This window comes from Ornithorhynchus anatinus, chromosome 15, assembly GCF_004115215.2.
Source record: "Ornithorhynchus anatinus isolate Pmale09 chromosome 15, mOrnAna1.pri.v4, whole genome shotgun sequence".
Classification (NCBI taxonomy): domain Eukaryota; kingdom Metazoa; phylum Chordata; class Mammalia; order Monotremata; family Ornithorhynchidae; genus Ornithorhynchus; species Ornithorhynchus anatinus.
In genome coordinates this window covers 21,212,202-21,233,712 of record NC_041742.1, presented here as the reverse complement: position 1 = coordinate 21,233,712, position 21,511 = coordinate 21,212,202, and the positions used below count along the sequence as shown (strand labels likewise).

Sequence of the window (21,511 nt, the reverse complement as noted above, 5' to 3'; positions counted from 1 at the left end):
TTTCTGCAGCCTCGCATTTCTTCCTACCTTCAAGTCATCTCTACTCGTATGTCCTGCCAACACCTCAAACTGAGCATGTCCAAAACAGAATTCCTGTTGGGGCAACTAGCAAGCCCCCCTACACAGTGAGTGGCTTCCTCTAGGCCATGTCGATGCCCCTTGCTGAGCAGTGAGTTTCCGCTAAGAAAACATAAGAACATAAACATAAGAAAACATAGGTAAATTTGAGTGCCCTCACTGCTGAAGCAGACTAAATGAAAATAAAAGTATTTTGTTAAGGCTAGCTTTCCCCTTACTAAGTGTCTTCTTGGAGTTACCCTTAACAGACAGACTAGCTGCATACAGTATTTTTCAGTAACCATGTTCTCCCACCTAATAATAATTTGGGTATTTGCTAGGTGCTATGTGCCAAACACTATTCTAAATGCTGGGCTAGATACAAGATAATTAGATTCCAGATTGAGTCCCTGCCTGCCATGAGACTTGGTCTAATGGGGAATGAGAACAGTTATTTAATCCCCATTATACACATGAGAAAACTGAAGCACAGAGTAGTGAAACGACTTGCCAAAGGACTCGCAGGAGGCAGGTGTCGGAGCTGGGGTTAGGGCCCTGGCCTTTTAAATCCCAATCCTCTCCACTAGAGCGAACTCCTTCTTTCTATTCTCCCAATATTGCTAGAGTGCTGAGATATGATTCAGTTTTGCTTTAGAGTTAATGGATAGTGGTCTTGGATCCCAGGATCGCCTTGGTTTTCTTACCCATTCTATCAGTTTATCATTCTCTAATCCTCTCCCTAGAATGAGAGTGAATTGACTTTTTAATGGCAGTAATCTCTTTTGAAGTTATAGGTTTCTTTAGCTAATTTGGATGTGGGTTTAAACTATTCATTTTCAAGGTTATTGCGTTTAAAAAAAATCATCTGATTCTCATTTGCTCCATCCCACAGTCTCTTCTCCTCAAGATAAAATAAAAATTCCAGAGCATAAAAGTGAGGTAAGAGAGGGACCCCAAATGATTTTATTTAAATGCTATCTTTGGAATACTGGTTTAAATGAATGTGTTTTAGAAAAACAATAAAAAGTTATTGAGTAAATAAAATGACCAAAAAATTCCCCCAGAATGTATTGATTTATGCCCATTTCCATTTTCCTGTGGAAAGATCATTACCTTGAAGGAAACATTCCCATGACTATAGCAATGATCTGGGGTTCTTTCTGCCACTCTTGACTTGAGGTATATAAATAATATATAAAAGCCTCATTAATTTCCCTAAGGGAATATTAAATGCTAAATAGTTTCAGAGTGGAGATACTCCAATTGCTGTCTCGTGTTTTAATATTTTCAGAAATCATGATCTGTTTGGCTCTAGATTCTCTTTAATGAGTCGTATATGGGAAGCAAAGTGAAATGCCACAGTGTAGCTTTGGGGAGATACATTTTGCATTTTATAACACAAATCATTCTCCATAATGAATGATGGTAGATTTATCCATATTGCGATGGCTTTATCATAGAGCTGGAACACAGTGCTTCAAATAATGTACTTTATTTTAGAATGGAGTCTAAATCTTAATGTCTAGAATTTGCATATATTGGTTTTCAGAGACACTCAAAGTGCATCATCTCTATGACATAGCTAGGGGAATGACCTGCAATAGTAATTTAATAAGTGAAAGAGCTAAAACACTAAGAGCACCACTACCTTTCCGATATCTAGGAATCCTCATTCTATCTTCTCACCCCAGATCCTAAAAGCATAGAGAGTCTACCAGAAGGTGGCATGGAAGCTAATCATTGGGATTATCCATTTGACCCCTTTGCTGGGCCTTCATCCCATCTCCTCCTCTTCCCCCATAGTTAACCCCTGCTTCTGGAACTACCTCCCATCCATCCAGGCAGTTGTGAATGAGGGCGTTGATGCACCTTATGTGTTCTAGACGTTTCTTCACTTGAAAAGTTGGTTGGCAGTGGTATGGTAGTGAGACGGGAACTGTCTCCAGCACTTCCTGCTTTACCTGCTGGTGTTCCTGACTCTTAGCAGGCCAGTGGTGGCTGCTGAGGGCACCTAAGCAGTGGAGGAGTTGCATGTGGCCACAACACTGTCTTCTGGAACATTTTCCTCTATTAAAGGCATTGGGGTCCAGTGGAAGGAGCATGTGTATGGGAATCAGGAGACCTGGGTTCAATCCCACTTTTGCCCCTGTCCTGCTCTGTGACCTTGGACCTGTCACCTCCCCACTCGGGGCCTCAATTTCATCCTCTGTAAAATGGGGATAAAATGCCAGCTCCCCCTCCCTCTTAGATTGGGAGTCTTATGTGGAACATCATTTGTGTCCTCAGCATTTAGCTGGTCTTGTCTCATCTTAGGCTATCGAGTCATCTCTGACCCAGAGTGACTCCATGCACACATCTCTCCTCACTTCCATCTGCATTCACTCTGGTAGTGTTATCCATAGAGTTTTCTTGGTAAAAATCCAGAAGTGGTCATTTCCTCTTTCCGCACAGTCAACTTGAGTCTTCACCCTTGACTCTGTCTAGTATCGCTGCTACCCAGCACGGGTGAGTTTTGACTTGTAGCAGGTCACCTTCCACTCACTAGCCACTGCTCAAGCTAAGAATGGAATGGATATGCCTCTGCTTGACTCTTCCTATAGTTGAGACTGGTAGAGAACTGGAAACTCTCCAGATGCGACCCTGAAAGGGGAATTTAGCAGATAGGGCTTATTAAATTCCAGTACTAATCTCCTTCAACTGGACCCGATTGATTCCTGAAATGCTGTTTTCTTTTAATAATCAGGAAAGCAAAGTCAATAGTAATATACTAAACTAGACAGAAGGCAACTGACCTAGCAGGATGTGGCCTGTAGTTTCTGAAAGACTTCAGGGGAAGGAAAGAAATAGCTTTTTTCAAATTTGAGGGTAGACTTAGCCATAAGTTGGACTGAACAAGTGGAAGATTTCTCAAAGAAACTCCCTTGGGTATCCTGGAAGATTTAGCTCTTTGTATTTCAAAGTTGTTAGGCGTTTTCAATAAAATTAGCTCAGGACTTGAATATTTTTTTCAAGCAAGCGTCATACTGAAATTTGATTTCTCTCCTTTTCTTCTTGCCAGGATATTTGTGAATAGGAACAGCTCTAGTGCTTCTAAACTTTTAATATTAACCTCAAAAGGTAAACCAGAAGACTTTTTATGCTATTGGTTAACCTTTTCTGACTTAAAGAAAAATCAGCGACATTTAAAACAGTCCTGGGACCCATGAAGACTAGGGAATGCTTTAGTAACTCTCCTGGGAAGATGCCATCTTGAATGTTTAAATTCTCTTTGACGTCTTAGCAACCACCCCACCATATTCAGTAGTTATTCAAAGACCCCTGGGTTCTCTTTAGATTTTGGGTTGCCAGTATAAAAAGTCAAATTAAAGCATTGGACTTCATTTGGACTTCATAAATAAAACTTAAATAGTAATGTTGGTATTTAAGCGCTTACTATCTGCAGAGCACTATTCTAAGCACTGGGGTAGATACAAGGTAATCAGGTTGTCCCCCGTAAGGCTCATAGTCAATCTCCATTTTACACATGAGGTAACTGAGGCACAGAGAAGTTAAGTGACTTGCCCACAGTCACACAGCTGACAAGTGGCAGATCTGGGATTCGAACCCGTGACCTCTGACTCCCAAGCCTGGGCTCTTTCCACTGAGCCACGCTGAACATAAATGTAGTTCTGTTATCTCTATAGTGCCATGGAAATCAGGAGTAAGGTGGAAGGCATACTTTCTGTGGGTTTGTTTGTTCTTAAATAAAGGCTTCAGCATGCCTTTTGTCCTTAAAACTGTTCAAAACACTGAAAGGTATGTTATTGGGTTCCACTACACAGTTCGTCCTGCTATTAGGAAAAGCTACAGAACCATGATAAGGTATCGCTGGCTGACAACATGTGGATACCTTGTTTTCTGCACTACCCTAGTTTTTAAGCTTTTCACTTATATAATTCAGATATGCCCTAACTATTTAAAAAAGAAATTTGATATATGTAAAGTGGCAAGGTTGATGAGAGTACAAACTGGCAAATGACGCTGCATTTAATAGTTCTTAACTTTTCATTAGTGAGCTTTTTCATAGCTTAATTATGAAAAAAAGCATTGTTTTCTGTATACTGATATGAACGAGATTAATGATTAATGCTGATTCCTGGTTTTAGATTAATAATGCTAAGGAATAGAAAGTTAATCGTAAGGATGAAAATCAATGCTTTTATTTTTCCACAAATAAAATGCGACCCCTGTGGATATAGTATTCTTTTAGAAAAGGAATATTCTAGAGCATATAGGAAGCATGACAGAAGAGTAGTGGTTCACTTCAAGTAGCTTAAGGTTTAAATATATTTTATTTCCTTCAAAAACCGTGGAGAAAATGATTTCTTAATGAAATATATCACTTCTCATCTCTTGCCCACATTTTTTGAGCACCTCCTGTGTGCTTATCTCACTCCCTCTTGTCAGGAAATCCTAAGCCGGCACCTACCGAGAAATGTTCTGAGGCAGAAAAATGTAGCATTCATTGGACGGTTCCCTTGTTGGCAGACTTCCTATGAACTGAGGATCTAAAGTCAGAAGGACTGCAGAGAGATTCAGTTACAGGGTCTCCTCCATGATCCCTGCTGCCATGGCAGAAACTAGAGCTAGAGAAGTCTTTGAAAGGCCTGCTGTGAAAATGTTGCAAATTAAGTGCCTGCTCTGTGCCAAACTCTACTACGTATGGGAGTAGTCAGATAGAATCAGATCAGACACAGTCCTTGTCCTACACGGAGCTCACAGTCTAACAAGAGGGGAAACAGGTGTTGTATCCCCATTTCTCAGATGAAGAAAGGAAGGCTCGGAAAAGTTAAGTGACTTGCCCAAGGTCTCCTGCAAGGCTAATGTTAGAGTTTGAAGTAGAATCCGGATCTACTGATTCAGCCCCCAGCTCATTCCTCTGTGCCACACTGCCACTGCAGTGCACACAGTAGTTAGCTCCCTTGGAAGGAGTGGGCCGCACAGTTTTCTTCTCTCTGCCTGCTATGGGCTAAACAAGGTCACACAGTGGTGGAAAGAATACACTGTCCTAGATTTTGTTTTTGGTTACTTAGAGCTCTGAATTCCCGAAGCAAGCTGTTAAACTTTGCAGGAAAGGAATGAATTATTCCAGTCTTAATGGAAGATTGCATAAGGATTTGTATTTCTGTAGCTGGAAAGTATAATCTTAGAAATCTGGGAAAGTTGTTTGCCCCTGCCCCCGCAATAGCACTAAATGAATTTTCAATATTTTGGTGGATCAGTCGTAGGCACTTTAGGTGCCATTCAAAATTGAAGTGAATCTCTTCGCATCTGGAATTGAGGTTGTGAGTGTTAGTCATCCCAAATTGGTTCCAAAATTGTAAGAACATTTATATCTCAATATCAGTTTTGGGAGAAATCTTGTTTGAGCGCCTAGAACAAACAATCTATTATAATTTGGCCGTTTTGCTTAGGTCTGTGTAAAAAGCTAGGAAATTGAATGATATTTTTTGGCATGAGGAAAGAAAGATATGTTGGGATGTGTATGATAGTATTCATTTGGATTTGGTTGTGTTCAGTAAATCAATTTGTAATTTTTTTTTTGAATAACTTACTGTGTGCAGAGCTCTGTTCTCTGTTAGAGAAGCAGCGTGGCTCAGTGGAAAGAGCCTGGGCTTTGGAGTCAGAGGTCATGAGTTCGAATCCCGACTCTGCCACTTGTCAGCTGTGTGACTGTGGGCAAGTCACTTAACTTCTCTGTGCCTCAGTTCCCTTATCTGTAAAATGGGGAAGAGGACTGTGAGCCCCACGTGGGACAACCTGATTCCCTTGTGTCTCCCCCAGCGCTTAGAACAGTGCTCTGCATATAGTAAGCGCTTAACAAATACCAACATTATTATAAGCACTAGGGAGAGTACAGTACAACAGAATTGGTAGACCCATTTCCTGCCCACAGTGAGCTTGCAGTCTAGAGGGGAGTATAGTTTAATAATGTGATTGTGTCCCCAATTTATTATGCCAAATTTCACTTAGACTGGTCTCCCTGTCTGTTAAAGGGTATTAAACATTGCATCCTAACAATTGAGAAGTATGTGCTGCTATTATACTTATTTTATCAGTTGGTATTTCATTTTTTTGTGGTAGATTTACTGTTGCTTAGTATATTTTTAACATGGTAGAATTTCAGGCATTTAGTTGCATGTGATTGGAAAGCATTTTTATAAATTGGTTTAGTAAAATTCTTTAGAAGCGTAATTTACTTGTGAAATTCCTCTTGGCCTTGTTATTTATTAAATTCTGGAATAGATACTTAATGCATGATCCAGGAAACTACCTGCTACCATAAATTTCAGATCCAGATTTATGAAATGTTTAAATTTTATTGTTCCTGAATTGCTGGAAAGGGTAAGATGTTGAATGGAATTTTTCTAAAGTACCAACAAACTTTCCCAATAGGAACATAAATGTTTAAGTGATTATATTAATGAAGAATAGATTATTACAGATGTTGAATTTACCCTTACAAAGTTATAGGAAATACTATAGTCATTCATTCAATAGTATTTATTGAGCGCTTACTATGTGCAGAGCACTGTACTAAGCGCTTGGAATGAACAAGTCGGCAACATATAGAGAGAGTCCCTGCCATTTGATGGGCTTACAGTCTAATCGGGGGAGACGGACAGACGAGAACAATGGCAATAAATAGAGTCAAGGGGAAGAACATCTCGTAAAAACACTGGCAACTAAATAGAATCAAGGCAATGTACATTTCATTAACAAAATAAATAGGGTAATGAAAATATATACAGTTGAGCGGACGAGTACAGTGCTGAGGGGATGGGAAGGGAGAGGGGGAGGAGCAGAGGGAAATGGGGGGAAAAGAGGGTTAAGCTGCGGAGAGGTGAAGGGGGGGGGTGGTAGAGGGAGAAGAGCTCAGTCTGGGAAGGCCTCTTGGAGGAGGTGAGTTTTAAGTAGGGTTTTGAAGAGGGGAAGAGAATCAGTTTGGCGGAGGTGAGGAGGGAGGGCGTTCCAGGACCGCGGGAGGACGTGGCCCAGGGGTCGACGGCGGGATGGGCGAGACCGAGGGACGGTGAGGAGGTGGGCGGCAGAGGAGCGGAGCGTGCTGGGTGGGCGGTAGAAAGAGAGAAGGGAGGAGAGGTAGGAAGGGGCAAGGTGATGTAGAGCCTTGAAGCCTTGATACTTGTTATAATATTCTGCGATAATCTTATATTTTTTAATCAAATCAAATCAATTTAAAGGAACCACTTAATATCATAATAGATATAGACTGTTAAGTCATAAAAGAAGACTTTATCCTGAGGTCATCTTCAGGGTGAAGAAGAGATAATATCAGTATTCAGGATGAGGGAGCCTCATTTTCCAAGCTGGAGCTCCATGATTTTGGAAGACATATTATAATAAACATCCTTGCCATAGAAACAATTTCAACCTAGAATGCTTGACAGCTTCATTTTCAGTACAGTCAGCTTTAATGTAAACTGATCCGAACTGGCGAAATAGTTCACTTGCTGTAATTAAAATAAGAGACATTTCTAAATGTGGTCTTTTTCAGTTCTAATGTGAATAACTGAATGTTATTTCCAGGGGATTCTTTCCCCCCCTTTCTAGGAAAGCTTTGCTTCCTTGGATCTACCGGAAATAGGTTTGCTTTATGTTTCGGAGATGCAGGCCCTATATGCTAGATACCTAAAAGTGTAACCTTTGCATATTTTAAATGCAACTTCAGTCTAATTGTTCCTAATGCTATAGTTTATGCTTTGGTTAAAAATCAAGTCATGACTTCTGCAAATTTCTGGCATGGAGCCTTATTGATTTATGCAGTTGGAAAATTGTGTACTTTCCATGTTGCATAGACATGTCTTATACTAAAATCAGATTTTGGCTACTAAGGATATCTAACTTCAATTTGCATCTCATTCAAACCCCATGAATAGCAAAATGTAGCCCAGGAGAAACGACCCACAGCTCCTAGCATATTAGAAAGCATAATGTTAACATCTAGGATTAACGTGCCTGATTGAGGATTAATAGAATTACGGATTCCTAGAAGCTGTAATTGGCATGCAACTTTCATTTGAAGGCAAAATTGAAGTTAGCATACTTTGAGCCTGGACAAATAAGTGCACCATAGCTTCCAGATGTCTTAAATTTATAGCCACATTTTGAAAAAGAAAAAACAAAAACTTGGACTTCCACCAGCAACAGTATCTTTCGGATGAATTGTGTCTGAAACCAGTTTTTGTGCACTCCACTTTAAAACAGCCTTTCCATTTGGTGTGCTTCCACCCCAGCTCAGTCACCAATTTACAGAGGTGGGTTAGGTAATTATTAGGTCTCCTCTTGCTACGGGGTGAGAATATGAAAACAATTGAGCACTAGTGGGATTCACACTCAGTTAGAAACCAGTGCCCTTACTTTAACCTCTGCTTGCATCACTAGAAACTGCTGTAAGAAAGAGTATTTGTTTTTTTCCGACTAGCATGGGAGGTTGTAGTATTCCTACTCCACTTAATCCTAGTACACCGTTGTCTTCCATAATCATTGGTGGTTTGTGTTTCATACCATTAATGGAAAAATTCACCTTTGGGTGTGTGTGTGAGATCTGTGGAGGAGGACCCACTATTTGTCACTGAACTGGGCACCCAAAAACACTGCCCCTTGTGCTGTTAGCTCTGTTGTTCATTGTATGCTTTCTTATATGAAGGAGTTTGTAGGCCTGATTTCATGGTGATACGGGTCATGTACACCGAGTAATTCTATGGTGATATTTGCTACCCTCACTAAAATTCATTTTCACTGTACCCTCAAATTGAGGTTTTAGGACACATTTCATTTCCATTATATTAATGTTATAATCTTGAGTTTGTTAAGGGTGCTGCAAAAATGTAGGCTAAGCAATCATTGCCTATCCACCAATAAATCAGTCAATCACTAGTATTTATTCAGAACTTTGTTCAGAGCACTAAACGGAGTGTTTGGGAGAGTGCAGAAGTTAGTAAACATGCCATCTGCCTTTAGGGGGTTTACAATCCTGCAGGGAAGACAGACCCTGAAATAAATTACAGGGAAAGGAAATAGGGCAAATAATATCCAGTAGACTTTAATGAATCTTCCACTTTTGAAGTTGCTATCCAGTAGTGTTATTTTCTATCACCCGGCTTTGGCCTGAGTATTAGTAAAACCTCCAATGGGATTATATTTAGAGATAGACATGTCATTGGCCTCGGTGCAGCACGTGGCAAATATTGCTATACTCACCTGGGAGATATCCCTTGGTGGATGAATAAAATCTAAGCTCCTTTTTGGGGTGCTTCGAGGAACCAAGTCCTGGTTATAAAACTCTAAATTATTTGGAGTTATTGCAACATATACACTTAAACCTCAGTAAAGAAGAATCCCAGAAGTCCAGCCTTCAAGGTCCCTCCTAGAAATAATACTTAGTGTAAAATGTGTGAGTAATAATAATTGTGCTGTGTGTAGAGTTTTGTTACAAATCAAGAACTGTCCTAAGCGTCGAAGGTACAAGGCATTCAGGTTGGACACGGTCTCTGTCCCGGGTGGGACTCACAGTGTTAGGTAGCGGGAGAACAGCTATGTAACCCTCATTTTACAGATGAATAAACTGAGGCACAAAGAAATTAAGTGACTTGACCAAAGTCACACAGCGGGCAGCTGGCAGAGGCAGAATGAGAACCCAAATCTCCTGGCTTTCCAGCCCACGTTCTTTCTATTAGCTCCCACTGCTTCCACAGAGGAAGGTTGCCTTTAATCAACCCCTGTCTTTATTTTGGAAATGGCAAAAGCTATGAAATAATTTTGGTCTATTCCAGACTAAATTCATCTTGATAAAAGCACCTTGAAATACAAGAGATTTCAATACAAACTTCCTTGCATTTCTAGGACGTGATCAGGTATTCTTGATAATCTGGAAAATGTGTCACCCAATAACTTTAACTCAGTTACATGAAAGTGCTGACCACTTTGGCCCACATAACCATTTTCTTCTCCCTCCCAACTGTATGTGAATCTGCACCACCACATAAATAAATTCCCTATGTACATGCACATGTGCTTTTTCAAACATGCACCCTATTCATTTTAATGTCTCATTAAGCTATCTTTTAAAACAATATAAGAGAACATAATTTTAAAATACCTTACATTTTTTAACTCAGTAGGGAAGAATAACCTATCAATGTTGTATGCATTCATGAGAATTTTTCATTTCTTTGTTTCTTCTGGGTAGTTCCAAGGGATAGGGTTTCACCACTTCAGAATGTAAACTTGTCATGAATTTATTGGCAATAAACAGGCACCTCATACTTCAGTCGCATTCTCAGAATGCCCGAGTGGTTTCAATTCCTATATGGTGAAAAAATTCCCAAACCTATTCACTGTGCTTTTAGGAAGGTAAGGAAGTCACCATCGGGGCACATAAGGTACTGCAAGTGAAAATTAGAAGATTTTGAAGACTGAAAAGGATAGGGTGCTTTGGACTGGAATGTTAAAGGTAAAGGGGGGTACTCTCTGAAGCCTACAAAATGATAAAGGTTTAGGACAAGGTGGCAGGTACCATCAAACATGTGCAAATCATATGGGAAGGAGTTTGTTCCCCATTGGTCTTTTCCATCCCTCTCATATGGACAGGAGCATCTCTGTTGTATTTATCCTCTCCCAGATGTTTAGTACAGGGTGGTCTGCACACAGTAAGTGCTCAGTAAGTACAATTGCTTGATAGAGTGGTTGGATCTCACTGTCTGAAGCATTATGGCGTGGCTTGTTGGAAAGACTTTGGGCCTGCAATGGGAGTTAGAGGCCCTGGGTTCTAATCCCAACTCTGCCACTTGTTTGCTAGGTGACCTGAGCAAGTCACTTAACTTCTATGTCCTTCAGATACCTCATCTGTAAAAAGGAGATAAAATACTTGTTCTCCCTCCCTTGTAGACTGCGAATCCAGGTGGGGTAGAGATTTCGTTCAAACTGCTTATATTATGTTTACCGTGGTGCTTAGTGCAGAGTAAATGCTTAACACATACTATTATCATTATTATTGAAAACAACAAAAAGTGCTACCTGATATAGCCTCAACTTTTCTCTAGCCTAACTCTTCCTCTAATACGCGTAAAGAAGTATTTGTCCGAACCCTTCTCGACCTCGTTGATATTTTCAACATCCAAAACTTCTGGGGTAGCAAATTTTATGTTTTTCTTTCACTGAGTTAAAAAGTGATTTCCTTTTATTTGTTTTGTATCAATTACCCTGCCCATATCACCGATGATGTCATAAACCTTAGTCGTGTCCCTTCTCGGGGACTATGTCTATATTTCACCAATTATTTTTTCCCTGCACTTGGTTAAGTGCTTAAGCTCCGAGGAATCACTTAATAAATAGTACTACTACTATTTGGCTTACTCTTTTCAGATCAAAGGTCTTTATATTGTTCAGTGTCAGAGTGGTTTAGAAAGAAAAGAACCATTAAATGCTTCTTATTGCCTCTGTTAAAGACAGAGTACCCTCAGTTCTCTTGTAGTGCTGAAGATGTATTTTCGATTCACTTTGAACTAAGGAAAATTGCATTAGAATACCCAGCTCTGGTCTGAAGCCTTGAGCATACAGAGAACCATTGCTTTATCACATCTTGGTCTGTCCAGATAGGCATGGGTTATGGGTTATGGTCGCCTAAATGTGTCAAAAATTCACAGTTAATGTTTTAGAGAAGAACTAAGTAAAATAGGCTTTTAGGACCAGGCTCTGATTCAATGAAAAGTTTTCTTATGATCTTAGGTAGGAAATATTGAAAATTTGCATACATGATTTTAAGCTGAATGTCTCAAGGATTCATAGTTATTCTGAGTTTTTCCCCAAGGTTACAGGGAATTTAGGTATGAGGCCTAAGGTGGCAAGAAGAAGAAAAGCTTTCATCTATATCCCTCACAGATTCTCCAAGGGCCTAGAGCTATCTGCCCCCAGGGATTGTTTCAAAGGCCAAAGAAAGAAAGCCCTTTCTTGGCTGTCTTAGCTGTAGTCCTGCCTGTAAAGATGAAAATCTAGAAGAGGGATCCATGAGAAATATGTTCTAGAATGTTCGACAATCTTGTCCAGAAATAGAAAAACCTACCCTTTAGAGCAGTTAGTTTTTGTTTGTTTGTTGTTTTTTAATTAGCTTTGTATGATTTATGCTCAGGGGTCTTAATATTGGTTTATGCGTGAAGGGATGGAACTAGAATGCACTTCTGACTAATAAGATGGAAGGTTATTCAAAGAATGACCTTTCTTTGTCAGAAAGGAGTCCATGCTATGCAAATCTGGTTTTCAGATAGAACTTGTAGACTAAGGATAATAGAGGATTTAATTGTGAACAAGTAAAGGGGAAATAATCAGAGATGAATAACTTAGCTTGCCAAAGTTTGCTGAAAGCTATTTTCTGTTCAACCATTTTGAATTAGCATGGAAATGGCATTCTTCAAATAGCACACAAAAGAGCCTTATAAGTCTGGGGTTAGTCATTTGCATTATTTTCCTTTATTAATTGGTGTGAAATCCAGTATATAATCATTGACTTTTCCTCAGCAAATGAGATTTCCACAAATACACTCGTACCAATCACTTCTAAAATCCATAGAGTTGTTTGTCCTGTTATCATACTTCCACCTTGGAGAAATCTGTTTTCAGGAAAGTTTGATATATTTGTGTAAATACCAAACTAAGGACAAGGAAACTGAAAATTCATGGACTAGGAAATGAGATTTTTGTTTTTCTTCAAATTTCATAGTTATCTAATGTTTAGGGATTTTGTTAATCTCTTGCTCTTTGCCGAGGACTGTACAAAATGCAGGGGTAGACACAAGATAATCAGGTCAGAAACAGTCCTTGCTCAACATGGGGCTCACAGTCTAAGGGGGAGGGAGAACTGGTTTGAAATCCCTGTTTTACAAATGAGGAAACTGAGGCCCAGCGAATAGAAGTGATTTGCCCAGAGTTAGACAGCAACCAATTGGCAGAGCCAGAATTAGAACCCAGATCCTCTTACTCCCAGCCCCGTGCTCTTTCCACTAGGATACACTGCTCCCCCCCAGACACATTCTGAGAGAAATCACTTCAAATCACATGTAATTACAAAGATGAAGGAGGGAGGGTTTGTAGACAAAAGCAGCACTGCAGGAATTTGATTTTCATGACTGCCATTGTCAGGAAAAAAACCTTTTTTTGCCAAAGCTGTCCCTTACGTCTCACAGAGGGAACCTGGACCCAAGGAGCTAGGAAAACAATTGCCACCCTACACTGAAAACAATCAGTATGGCTTCCCACCTAAGTTAGAGGCAGAGAAGCTTTCCTCCCACATCCTTATACATTAACTTGTACATTTAGAAAGTGTCATCGATACTAAAATGGTAGCCCTGTGCCAAGGGACAGGAATCAATCTGGGGTATTTACTGAGCCTTTACTATGTGCCGAATACTCATAAATTCAAGTGAAATTTCACTGTCTGTGAACAGGAACAAAAATACCAAAACAGAATTTACCTCCCAAAGTCAAATTTATGTGCCTGCTTTGTAAATGTTATTTAGTGATGTCAGCTGAATAATAATATATCTTTAAATAGAGCTTTTCTCTAAGAAGCTCATAACTTATTCAGTAATGGTAGGTCCTCTTTTAGTCTGTTCAGCATGTCAACAATCAGTTCATATATGGGGGTCTTGGGTTTGATTCCCTGAATTCATTGCACAGGAGAAATAGGACATGAACTCTGTAGAGTTAGCCTTTAACGTGGGATTGAACAAGGGGAAAGTTTGTTCCCAGTCCTGTTTCAGGTGTAGGGGCACTGAGTCCTGTTCCTACTCCCTTTGGGGTGGGATTGGGCCTGAGCTAATAACAATTATAATACTATATGATGTGGCACTTGGTAAGGACTGGACTAGATATCATACAGTGGTTCCAGCTCCCCGTGGTGCTCACTGTCTAAAGGGGAGGGAGAACAGGTTTTAAAACCCCATTGTACAGATTAGGAAACTGAAGCACAGAGAAGTCAAGTGACCTGCCCAAGGTGATAGAGCAGGTAGATGGCAGAGCTAGTACAGGTCTTCTGACTCCCAGGCCTGTGATCTTTCAATTAGGTCATGCTGCTTCATTTCATTGAAACAATGAAGGGAGCAAAATCATCATTTATTTTAAGAAGGTGAATTCCACCTCATTTTTACTCTGTTTGGCAAATAGTAAAGAGGAAACAGATACCAAGTAGCATGGTTTAGAGGCAAGAGCGCAGGCTTGGGAATCAGAGGTTGTAGGTTCTAATCCCACCTCTGCCACTTATCAGCTGTGTGACTTTGGGCCAGTCACTTAACTTTTCTGTGCCTTGGTTACCTCATCTGTAAAATGGGGATTAAGACTGTGAGCTCCAAGTGGGACAATCTGATTACCTTGTATCTACCCCAGCTCTTAGAACAGTGCTTGGCACATAGTAAGCACTTAACAAATACCATCATTATTATTATTTTACCAGTTTTTTACTTCATGTTGGCCATTGCACATTTGTGGATGGCCACAGTGAAAGGGTGAAAGTCAGAAATGGTTTTGAAGTATAATATTAGCCTAAATTCCTGGATAATAATCAGGTAGTCAACACAGTCCTCTTTAAGATCCTTTTATTCTCTTAGACTGTGAGCCCCATGTGGGACAGGTACTGTGTGTGTCCTGATGAATTTGTATTACCCCAGAGCTTAGAACAGCACTTGACATATAGTAAGCACTTAAGAAATACCATTAAAAAAACTAGAAATGTTTCACTTTAAAATTTCGCTAATCTGAGTAAAAGAGAAACTCACCAGCATTAATATATTTTCTTGCTCTTCTGGTTTTATCTTTAAAGACCCTTTGAAAAGTTTAATTCTCTAATTTCTCTGGTTAGCGTCTCTACTAAATTCCCTGCTTCCTCTGGCCCCACTTCCATAATGCTCCCTACCCCTTCCCCCCACCAGAAAAAACCCCTGAAAACCTTTTGAAATGCATAAAAGGAGGTTGTAGCTTTCACTATTTCTCTGGGTTCATTTCCATTGTTGAAATGGCTTTATACCGAGCAAAGGTCGTTTTTCTTCGCCAAGGATGAGCAGTTGTAGAGGGACAGATCTATGATGTCACAACCTGCATTGTCTCATGGGGACCTCATCCATCAAACCGTCAGTGCTGATTTTTGTTCAGGGTCACTGAGGAATGAAGTGGCAAGTCTCAGATTTGGCTATCTGAAGTTTTAGCTCCACTGGTAGTTTGAAGTCGCCTCGTTTTATGTACCAGGCCCAAAACAGCGTGCTACTGAGCAGAGAGGAGCAAGATCGGAAGCCTCTGTAGAAATAATTACCACCAGGCCAGCAGCCATCAGTTCCAAATACCCAGCTGCTTTTCTGCTTTTTGATTGGTTTCTTGTTTGAGGATTTCAATGATGTAGGAGAAAGGTAAGGACTCTTTTTAAAATTAGCAAAGAGCAGAGAATCAATTGTGATGTCATCATGTTTGTCCTAAAATATATAAGGGAGTTGGTGAAGCAATGTCTAATATGCATAAAATTTATAGATTTTTGGAAAATTCACATTTGCCATGTCGAGAGAAGGAAAATGATTATTTTGGCAACCTTGTAAATGAAGTCGTTCTGCTTCATTTTGAAGGAAAATATAGCAGGAATGGAGATTTCATTGGCTAAAGAAATGTTAGAGGTGTGTGCATCACGTATGTTTGGATATGGGTAGTGTTTCTAAGCTTTTTAACTTTTATTTTCCACTCTATTGATGAAGTAGCAGATCATGTAACAGCATTAGGAAATAACTGGCAGCTTTTGTTTCAAAATGCCTCACGGGTGGGGTGCACAAGAAATATGGACAATTCAATCAATCAGTGGTTCATATTGAGCACTTATTGCGTGCAGAGCACTGTACTAAGAAGTGTCAAGCTTCAGGCAGCAATTTATATTGGAAGAAGCTGAAAATGAGGGTATACGCTTATTTACGACTTGACATGAAGCACTAATTATACAGGGCATTGTGCTCAGATGTTTCAGTGGCCACAGTGTTCAGAAGAGTTTGTTTGGATGCTCTCTCTAAGGATTAGCATACGGTAATGGTTGAATGCCAGCAGACCCCTCCCCCTATCCCGTCCCCCCTCCACGCCCCAGGAGAAAGGCTTCTGCTGAAGTCATTTGGTGTGTGTTCCTTTTTCCTGTGAGAGGATTAAGGAACAGGAGAGTGGCTTTGTGAGAAGACTCGGGAGAGTGGGAGCTGAGAAGAAACTAAGCACAGCATAGGAAAGGCTCCAAGCCTTTCATAGTTACCTCAGTCAATTCATTCTAGGACCCCATTGCCTGTGGGATAGCAGCTGGGGTTTTGTTTTCTTTTCATCTACATACTGTAGAAGAAGCTGGTAAGGTCATTTTTCCGTTCTACTGCCCGTGATGCTACTGTAATTGCATTATTGAAGTGATTATGTCAGGAGGAAGGGAAGTGGGTAAATGATTCTGGGGACACCCTTCATTGTCTGTCTTTTGTTCAGCTGCTTAGTTTTCGCAGAGGCACTGTGTACAATAAAAGGGGACAGTTTCCCCAGAACAACTTGGCATTTCTCTAAAAATGACTTAGCCTCTCTCAAACATCCCAAAACTCCACAACATAAGCAAAATACTTTATTTTCTGGTATTCCTTTTTTTATTTTTTCTGGAGATTCATTTCAAAAGTTGTTTCATATAAACTCAACTGCTTTTGGAGAACCCGATTGTTGTCTGTTTCCTGAAAAGAAGTTCATTTTTTTTTACCACACTTTTTCACCTCTTTTACTAATATATCAGCTAGTACTTTGACCAAATGCTGTTGCCCAATTACCCCAAGTATTCCAAGATTTCAGAGAGTTTTAGATAAACTGGAAAAGACCCATTCAAAAAATGAGCTGAATGTTGAACTAGCTGTAGGATGATGATGGTAATATCTGACCTTCACTGTACTTATAAATTGAGAGGATGAATTAGGGCTTCACAGGAGAATCAAGTTCAGGTCTTTGTTGGTTAAAAAGACAGTGAGGCTTGGAAACCCACAACCTCACCTGTCCTTCTCTAATGTCTCCATGTTATTTTTAGAAGTGATGTTGATATTGGTCTGCAGTTTTTCATTTCCATCATTCCATTGGGGGAAACCTTAGTTGGAATAGTTTAGAAGTACATGAACTTAGTTTTGGGCAAACCAAGCCATAACTAAGATTTGAAATAGCATCCTGTGACTGTAATTTCACGCCTATCTGGCAGGCCCAAAGCTAATCTATTTTACTTGGTCAAACAGTAAATTTTTGTGTCCCATTCTCTATAATTTTTCAATTTAGGGCTGGAATCATCTTTAAAATATTGTTTTTGTTATTGCTTTCTATTTTCTGCCTGCTTTTTAGTTTTGTGTCCCATTGCAGTAAAACTGCCAGGTACACCTATCAAGGCATAGTTATTATAGATTTTTAAGATAATGCTCTCTGATTATTAAGAATATTTAACACTGTTCTGTTAGAGGCTGATTAGCCCATTCTGATGGCACTGATCTTGGAGAGTGAACGGTCATTACCTTATTACCAGTATCTCTGCTTTCCAGAAATGGAGAACTAGTATCACTTTTGGTTTTATGGGATATATCATTTAGGCCTCCACAAGGCTAGAATTCAGCTGAAATGCTATAAAGGGATCTTTTTTTTAATTCAGTTCCCTCCAGCTTTGTGTATAAATGTATGTACATGTATATATATCTGCATATCTAGATGTGCATATATGAAAGCATTTAAACACATTTTCTTGTTTTATAAAAGAGGGTCCCATGAATCTGAGAAACAAAATGCTCACATATGGTTTTGGGTTCAGAGCATAGGGGACTCCAAGCAAATTTTAAATTAGGAGATGAAGATCACACATTCTCAACATTCTCATTCTCTGCTTTGTCTCCTTTCTTCATCTAATACTGCTAATTTGACCAAATGGTAAAAGTTATGTCTCTTCTTATCAGGAATTATTTGCTGAAAGCTGACACTTCAGTTAGACTCCCAGCTGTGGAGTAACAGTTGTTCAACTATTGGTTTATATACCGTGAAGACACATAGATTGATTGTTTCCAAATCATAGTTGGTAATTTAAGCATTTGCATAAGTTATACCACCTGGTCATCTTAAGGAAAGAAAATGTGACTTGGCTTTTCTCCATGGCATGGCAGTCATGGACTGTTTAACTGGCCTTCAGTCCTGGCAGAGATCTTCAAAGCTGCAAAGTTCTTTAAACTCATCCCCAGGAGAGGAGTCAGTGTTATTCTCTGGACTTGTTCTTTGGTTGACTGTGGTAAAGAGAGATTGATGTAGAGCTTGTTGCCAAAGAAATGTGTTCATTTGTCCAGTGAGTTGCTACTTGAATGTAATTCAATAAGTAATAAAATGAGAATTTTATACAATCAAGGATATTTTGTTTTGTATGGCATTATATTTTTATGATGTCAATCAATTAGAAAACTATTTCATTACATTGCAAATATATCCATGTGTTTTGGACTCTAAAGACTCCAAATACATTGACACATAAATTTGATTGATTGCTATAATGCATATACAAGCAGTCCGTGGATTTAAGACAAGATTGATTCCATGAAACATTCACTGGAACAGATTTTTGGTAGGAAAAAAGCTAAAATTTTGCGATTCATTTGGGAACCAAGGTCAGATAGCCTAATTTTTTTTTTAACCAAAAATTGCCCTGAATTGTATTCAGTCCATTAAAGATAACTCATATAGCACAGGAATGTATTGAATTTAGTCTGACCAATTGGTTGTTTGTCTTCCCTTTATTGCCCTTTTGCTGTGAGTCCCATATGATCCAGTGAGTGTCTTTAACTTATAAATACTATTTCCTTTTTTATTTGAATTTGCTTTTGAATTTCCCTAAGTTAACACCAGTGATATCGTTTCATCCTCACAATATCCATGTGAGTTCGAAGGAGGGCGGGTATTATTATCTTAGTTTTACAGTGAGTCAACAGAGGTCCAGAGAGGTGAAGTGACTTACTCAACATCATACAGCAGGCTAGGGGCAGAGCTAGAACTAGAAACAGAGAAGCAGCCTGGTCTAGTGGAAAGAGCCTGGACCGGAGAGTCAGGGGACCTGGGTTCTAATCCCCTCTCTGTCACTTGTTTGCTGTTTAACCTTGGACAAGTCACTTAATTTCTCAGTGCCTCAGTTGCCTCATCTATAAAATGGGGAATGAGACCATGAACCCTATGTGGATATCTTATATCTTCCCCGGCACTTAGTACGGTCCTTGGCACGTGATAAGCACTTACCAAATGCCATTGAAAAAATAAATAAAAACAGATCATCTTGGCTTCGAGCCCCAGGTGCTTTCCATTAGACCATGCTTCCCCAGAGGTCAGGTCCTTGAATTTCTTGCCAGCACAGAGTACAGTACTTCCTACACCACAAATCCTAAATTAGTAGTATCAATTGACTCTGGGAGGTCAACATTGACGAAGGGAGATGTGGTGTAAAGGGAAGAGTACAGGACTGGGAATAAATAATAGTAGTAATAATAATTGTGGTATATCTTAAGTGCATACTATGTGCCAGGCCCTGTACTAATTCATTCAATAGTATTTATTGAGCGCTTACTATGTGCAGAGCACTATACTAAGCGCTTGGGATGAACAAGTCGGCAACAGATAGAGACAGTCCCTGCCGTTTGACGGGCTTACAGTCTAATCGGGGGAAGCGCTGGGGCAGATACAAGCGTATCGGGTAAAAGAGTCCTGGGGTTCTAGACCAAACTGTGATACTGGCCTGCTCTCTGACTTTGCCAAATCACTTAATTTCTCTGTGCCTCAGTTTCCTCATTTGCAAATTGGGAATATAGCTGTTCCCCTTCCCTCTTAGATTGTGAATCATCATGTGGGATGGGGACTGTACTGTAGTAGAGATTGTGTTTAATAAATTCCATAATTATTGATTGATCAGGTGATGTGGGCATTCACATTAGCGTATTGAAGAATTCTCAGTTGCTTTAAATATAATGCTAACAAAAGCCTTTGGCTGACTCTTTACAGCCTTGACCGGGCAGAAGACTGGTAATTCAGAGAAAAAAAATTCCACTTTTGCTTGATACTCCAGGTGAACTGACTCTTTTTTTGCTTTGTTGGCTGGTATACATGACTTTACAAGACTTAATTCTTCAAATAATCATCAGGGTTTGGCCAGCAATAATATTGCACCTCACAATCTTTTTGTATTAAACCATGAGCAGGCAAAATTTGATTAGTATCTACAGCTTGACTGACCATAGTACTGATAAAAATGTTTTGAGAAATGTCTTCCCCCAGGCTTAAATGAAACACTTTTTATATTTGGGGAAAGCTTTAATCATCCAGAAAGTGATTTCCTAGAACCCACACATTGATGTAGTTGCCCAGTTAGAATTATAACTCAGAGGTTTCAGGCCCAAGGTTTTAAAATGTAACCACTACATCATTCTTCCTCTCACAGTAAGTACTTCATAATATATACTTGCTGACAGGTGCCTTCGTGCATACGAAAAAGAAGTCATTTAGAATTTGGGTTAGTTATAATTTTTATTATAAGTATATACACATATAGCAATCATTCGGTTGTATTTATCGAGTGCTTACTGTGTGCAGAGTTTTGTACTAAGCAATACAACAATAAACAGACACATTTCCAGCCCACACTGAGTTTACATTTGCAGAGCACTGTACTAAGCTTTTGGGTGAGCACAAAAGAATTAGCAGCCATATTTCCTGCCCATAAGTATCTGTAATAATAATAATTATGGTATTTGTTGAGTGCTTACTATGTGCCAGGCACTGTACTAAGCACGGAGGTGGATCCAAGCCGATCGGATTGGAGACAGTCCCTGTCCCGTGATGGGTTCACAGTCTCGATCCCCATTTTACAGATGAGGTAACTGAGGCACAGAGAAGTCAAGTGATTTGCCCAGGGTTACACAGCAGACAAGTAGACGCGCCGGAATTAGAACTAGGGTCCTTTTGTCTCCCAGATACATATAGATACGTATATCTATACATAGATAAGTATAAGAGAAGCAGCGTGGCTCAGTGGAAAGAGCCCGGGCTTGGGAGTCGGAGGTCATGAGTTTAAATCCTGGCTCTGCCACTTGTCAGCTGTGTGACTGTGGGCAAGTCACTTCACTTCTCTGTGCCTCAGTTACCTCATCTGTAAAATGGGGATGAAGGCTGTGAGCCTCACATGGGACAACCTGATTCCCCTGTCTCTACCCCAGCACTTAGAACAGTGCTCTGCACATAGTAAGCGCGTTAACAAATAACATTATTATAAGTACATGTACATATATGTAGGTACATATATATCCAAAATGGAATGAACTAAATGCAGCTGCACAGAAACATTGACCACATCAACATTGGTTACCATCAT

General features: G+C 39.7%; 1 protein-coding gene across 9 annotated transcripts in view; it reads left to right on the top strand.

Annotated features, from left to right (window-relative positions):
- Positions 1 to 21,511, top strand: part of MID1 (midline 1) — a 353,265-nt gene that overhangs the window by 175,888 nt on the left and 155,866 nt on the right. Inside the window, exon 1 of one of the 9 annotated variants that reach the window (XM_029079661.2) lies at positions 3,132 to 3,174. The exons of 7 other annotated variants lie outside the window; for them this stretch is intronic. The gene's annotated coding sequence lies outside the window, so the exon portion shown is untranslated. Of the gene's footprint in view, positions 1 to 3,131; positions 3,175 to 15,252; positions 15,507 to 21,511 lie in introns of those variants that run through there. One more of the 9 variants, XM_007670381.4, reaches the window with a different exon arrangement.